Source organism: Rattus rattus, chromosome 1, assembly GCF_011064425.1.
Source record: "Rattus rattus isolate New Zealand chromosome 1, Rrattus_CSIRO_v1, whole genome shotgun sequence".
NCBI lineage: Eukaryota > Metazoa > Chordata > Mammalia > Rodentia > Muridae > Rattus > Rattus rattus.
In genome coordinates this window covers 47,161,628-47,167,627 of record NC_046154.1, presented here as the reverse complement: position 1 = coordinate 47,167,627, position 6,000 = coordinate 47,161,628, and positions in this window count along the sequence as shown.

Genomic DNA, 6,000 nt, shown 5'->3' with positions numbered 1-6,000 from the left:
GCTCCTTCCAAAACTCCTAGGAGGAGTGAAGGGTGAGTCAGGGTGAAACAACAGAGAAGTCCAGAGCACCCAGGGCCAGGAGGCACCCTTACAGTCAGGAGCTCCGAGGCGGTGGGTGGGCAGTGGGGAGTGAACAAACACAACTGCAGGAAGGAGAAGGTGGCCGGGCACTGGGGGCTTCTCCCAGACTATCTGCCTCCTGTCAAGGTCAGGCGAGGTCCTGCTCCACGGCAGACTGGAAGCTGGAAAAAGAGGGCTGCTCTCAGGCGAGCCTTGGGTTGGGTCCTAGCGGCCCCTTGTGGCCATTCCTCTCGCTCTCTTCACAGGCCTGCACCTGCTGGTGGGAAGAAACCTAGGTCATGGGAAGGACTCAGGGCTGGGCTGTGCAGCGAACTTGGCCAGAGGGCTGCAGCCCCTGAGCTCACCGAGTGGCTTGAGACAAGCCTCTGAGCAGGGCCAAACCAATAGTCAGAGAAGCTTGGGCAGAAGGACCTCAAACTACGAGGCTCACTCTCCACAAACTCATACACGGGGAACTGAAACATGGATCCTGACAGGGGTCATACCTACCTAGGTTGTGGGTACAGAGCTGAGAGAGGGCCACTGTGTGCTGAGGAAGGGGCTTCCAGAGCCAGAGGAGCCTGACCTCATGGGAGTTCATCCCTTCACTGACCCCCGCACCCCCAGGGGATCTACTCTCCCTTCACTGTCTCCACTCTTCTCCCTCCCCAGAGCCCACTTGGATGCCTGATGCTCACCAGTCAGGTTGGGAGCTGGAGTTCACATCCTAACCTCAGTAAATCCCCTGCAGCCCCTCTCCTTACTTGAAACTTCTCCATCTAGTCCACACTAAGGATGCTATTTCGAGGACCCTCCGGAGTCTGCTTTGCTCAAGCTCTCAGCCACCAAGATCCTTCCCGTTACTCTGCACACGAGCTTCCTCTCCTTTTCTCCAAGATTCCTCATCTGAGAAATCTGTGACAGCTGGCCACGCACACACACACACACACACACACACACACACAGATGCAGATACACATACACACAAACATACATATGCATACACATTCAGATACACATATACACACATACACATAAACACACACATGCAGATACACACTTATAAACACATATATACATACACATGCAGACACACATACACATAAATGCACATACATGTCCAGATACTCGTACACATATACACATGGACACACACAGACACAGCGACATATACACACACAGGCATACACTGTAGACTTCTTTACCACCTATTACTATTTGGCCACTTCTAGCTCAAAAAATATATTTTTTTAGGCAGGTCTCACTAATAAGCTCTGGCTGTTCTGGAACTCTCTAGACCAGGCAAGTCTCAAACTCACAGAAATCTGCTTACCTCTGCCTCCTGGGCTGAAATTAAAACCATGCCCCGGTGGGCCTGACCTCCAGCTCAGGTTTTAGAAGATGGAGTCATACTTACTCATGGTTCCTTCCTGCCCCACAGAAAAATTCTAACCTGTCCTTATTCCTAAAGCCAGTGGGCACTGCACAGTCCCATCTCAGCGGTTTGCCACCTACTTCCTGGAAGCGCTGCCCCACTCCCGCTTGGCTACATCCTTCCCAGGCTGCACCTGTCTGAAGACAGCCCCCTCCTGTCCTATGCTGGCAGGGGCATCCTTCTCAGTGTGGTTTGCCCTCCTGGGCCTAACTCCAGGATTCAGCCCCATCCTGCCCTGCCAGATAGCTGCCCATCATCCTCCAACTCCACATCTAAGACTTTCCCCTGTGTTCTTGTCTCTCGAGTCAGGGACCAGGCCTTGTCATGGTTCTCGGCTGAAAGTCCCTCAAGAATGAACCTGGACATTCCCTGAATGACACAGGGGCACCAGAGCCACACAACAAATGGCACATTTATGACCTTCCTGGCTGTCCTTCATCCTGGGTTGACAGAGTTTCCTGAAGATGGAATAGAAGACATTCTGGGTCCCCCTGATTAGCAACAGGGAGGGGAGTCTGCCCAGCTCTAACCCCTCAAGATCTCTCCACACACCAACTCCAAACCATGCCAAGCCACCCTCAACACCAGGGGATACTGTACCTCCTGCCCAGGACTTCTGACAGTGCTAAAATGCTTCTTTGTGGGTGCAGTAGGAAGGGGTGTGGGGGTGCAGATGCATGTACCGGTATGTGTACCTGTGGTACATACAATGTGTACCTGTGGAGGGGAGAGGAGGCCATCGCATGCCCTATTCTACAACTTTCTCCTTATCCCTCGGAGAAAGGGTCTCTCTCTGATTCTAGAGCTAAGCCAGCAACCATGGACTTTGCAGCAACCTTGCATTTCCACTCTTCCCCCTTAACCGGGGGGCTACAGGCATGGTGGCCAGGCTCAGCTTTTAACACTGGATCTGGGAACTCTAACTCAGGCATGGTTGTGCACCAAGTACCCTTGTGTGCAGTCATTTCTCCAGCCCCACTTAAGAGCCTACTTTCTCAGTGTTCAACACCAAGCATCATTTCCCTTGAGAAGACTTTCCTTTGCCTGGGATGTGTAGCTCACCCTGTGAATCCAGGCCCTGCTTTCTTCCTTTAGATCCTTGGATATGAAAGCCCGTCACCCACCTCAGAGCCTTCACACCTGACACTTTTTCGTCCAGGACCCATTTCTGTCCCATCTATCCCCATTTTGATTCCAGTCCACCCCTTGCCTCTGCTAGCTGGCTAGAGGCCTCCAACTCGCAGATCCTAGACTTCTTCTATCCCAGGCTGCTCTGCTGGATGATCCGGCCTGCGCTCACACCTGCCTCCTAGAGGAGTTGACAGCTATGCCTTCCTTCGCTTGCTCTACCAGGGGGATTTGCATGTATCCAGCCTGCATGGCATATAATCACCTGATGATTAGCCATGTCTTACACATGGAAGCGAGGCTCTGTGTCCCAGGCCGAGTATCCAGTCTGTGCTGGGAAGGGCTTTCCCAGACCAGAGTTCCACAAGAACGAACAGCCGTTCCAAATGTGGTTTAAATGGAAACCAGCCTTGGAGCTGCTCCCCGCCCCCAACCAGTTCTGGATGGAGGCTGTGTATCCTCTTCCCTGCTGTTTATTCTTTTGAACAAATTGTGAGTTTTACAAGACATTCAAAGTCTGTGGTGGCAAACACATGTTCCCATGGTGAGTGTCTCTTGGCTCACTGAAGTGAGGGCTGTGAGTGTAATAGGCGGCCACACAGCCCCTCCCCCTCGGGCTCTGCTATTCCATGTGAGGCTCACATCTTGCTGCACCAAAAGCCACCTCAGGAAGAAGCTGTCTTCACCTCAGTGTCCCTTTCACATCCCTGGACCCCACACTCACAGTTCTGCAGAAGGCTCACAGCATCTGAGGGAGGGTGTGGTGTTTCTACTTAGGAGAGAAGGGAGCAGGTGTACAGGAAGAAGTGACCAGCCCAAGACCATGGGCTGCTGGGAGCTGGAGCTCGGGTCTCCTAGCTCCAAAGCTGGGGTCTCTGAAATCATCAGAGCGTTTGAAGTCAAGGCAGCAGTCCCTTCTGCTTGGGTCCCTGTCTTAAATAAGCCTGGGTCTCCTGAGCCCTGGGATTTCACTCATCTTCCAGGCCCCAGTTTCCCCTCTGAAGAACAAGATGGTGGGCCCTGAACTCCACAGTCCCCATGTTCACAAGGAAAGCACACACTCCCTTCACCATGCATCCCAAATTGTCAAGCCACCCCCACTCTGAAGGGATGAGTCTCCTTAGAGGCTCTTCTCCTGTTTCACAGGTACCTTAGACATACTCTAGGAAGATTGGGTGGTTTTAGTCCAAGCAAACGTCCCAGTCAGAACGGAGTTTCAAACTAAAGAAACAAGAGCCTCACCACATGCAGTAAAGCCTCAAATACGCACAGCTCCTGTGTTCTGAGGGATAAATGTGGGGAGAATGTTTGCCTTATATCAACCCTGTGTGGCGGTGGGATCACCTCAGCATCCTCCAATGTGCTAGGCTTCTTTGGCTCTACCTTCCCTAGTACCCTTAGCAGAGCATTCCCATAGATGCCCTAAAACCTCATCACTCGCTGGGTATCCCTGCGAGTTACCCTGCGGGTAACCCTGTCTCCCAGAGCTCCAGCCATATCTGCACAGCCCTGTCCTGAGACCAGTCCTGAAGGTTTGGGGGCTCACCAGTCCTGATCCTAGATGCTGCAGTGTCAGGTCGGGTAGAACGAGTGTCTGAAACAATAACTCTGAGCTGAGACTGGGATGACAAGAACAGCAAAAAGGAAGAAGGGGGAGGAGGAGAGAAATAAGGAAGGGAGAGAGAGAGGGACAGAGGGAGGGAGAGAGGGAGCAGAGGAAGAGACATACCAGGAACAAGCAGGCAGGGAGGGAAGGGGCGGAAAGGGCCTCAGAGGAGGGGAAGAAGAGGGAGGGTGGGATGACAGGGATAGAATCCCACCCCACCCCCCAGCTAAGCCTGTGGGAGTGCTGGTGAGAGAGTATAAGAGCCCTGGGGTGCTCGACAGGAAGTTTATACAGGAATTGAATTGCCACCCACACAGCGTGTGAGCAGCATCCTCTTCCAAGGAAATATTGGCTCCAAAGACCACAGCCTAAAACATCGTTTAAAAGACCCTTTAGGAATAGGAGCAGATGTGATGAAACCTAAAAGAGCAAACAGTCGCATGAGGCTCCCAGATTCAGGACCCTGGACACCAGGGATCAGGAAATGTGAGCAGATGGGCCCCCGGGGAGGTCGCTGTCTAGGTCCAGGCACTATCGGACGCTTCATAAAGACAGACAGGTGCTTACCACACACTGAAAACAAAGAGAAGTGCGGGCCATATTTGGACCAATGATGAATGATTGTCATGCACTATCCTGGAAATCCAGGAGGCCCGGAGCTCCAGGGAGCAGGCTGGAGGTAGGGGTTATATGGAGAGCAAGTGGAGCCACTGGAGGTTTGGAGATTTGATCCATTTGCAAAGGCCACCCTGACTGTAGAGAGAATGAGGTCAGTGGAGGTAAGGGCAAGAGTGCTCTGTCTTGCCACGCTGGTTTGGGAGTCTGCTGACCCTACCTTTGCATCTGACACACATACAAAGCCATTGGCCACAATGTACTGTTACCCAAAGGCTGATCATGGCCTCACTCTCTGGCTTTCACTAGGAGCCAAGAGGCCGACTTTGGAATGTCTCCTCTCAGACAGATCCACTGTTGCATCTGCACCAAGTGCTACTAAGAGGCCCAGTGAGTGCCAAGGGACCTCTCTGCACCTTAGGTGATGCACACACCATGACTGGTACAGCCCTGGGGACTGATAAAGCAGATAGTTTCCAGTGAGCTCAAACCTGGCTGGGTTAGATCCGGGCTACCGTGCCAGCTACCCTGTCCAAGAGTTTTATACGTGATCAGATCAGTGGAATGTCTGGGAAGACAGGTTAAAGTGGTACCTGGGACATTTCCCTCAGAATGGGGGCACAGATCTATGAGCCCAGCCAGGCTCTTCTGCATTGAAAACTCTTCACCTGGCCACATGGACATGCCACAGATTAACAAGTGCCCAGAGAACCCACATGGCCTTGTGACTCAGATGGCTGGCTGGCTAAGTTCTTGTTGCCTACCCACCCCACTGCAATCCATTTTCCTAAGCCCCAGGGACAGGTCCAGGACCTCCTTGGACCCCTTGTTTCTTATGAGGCTCAGTACAGAAGAGCCCTGGCTAGACAGTGGAGAAATGGTATCTCTTCCTCCAGCTCTCTTTCTTCAGGATCCTCTTGCCCCGGAAGTTGATGCTGCCTCATGGTGGTCTCTGTAGAACTGGTCTTCCAGGGGCCCTGACACTGTGCTCTTCCTGTGAGTTTCCAACTCCCTGCTTTGTCTTTTTATGAATCCTTTCACTGACCTCCCTGCGAGCAGCTTAATTTGACTGTACACCATGGTTCCTGCTGGGACTCTGCATGATGTATACAGAGGGCCAAAGTGGGTTCGCAGTGCAAGGCCCCAATATGCAAGG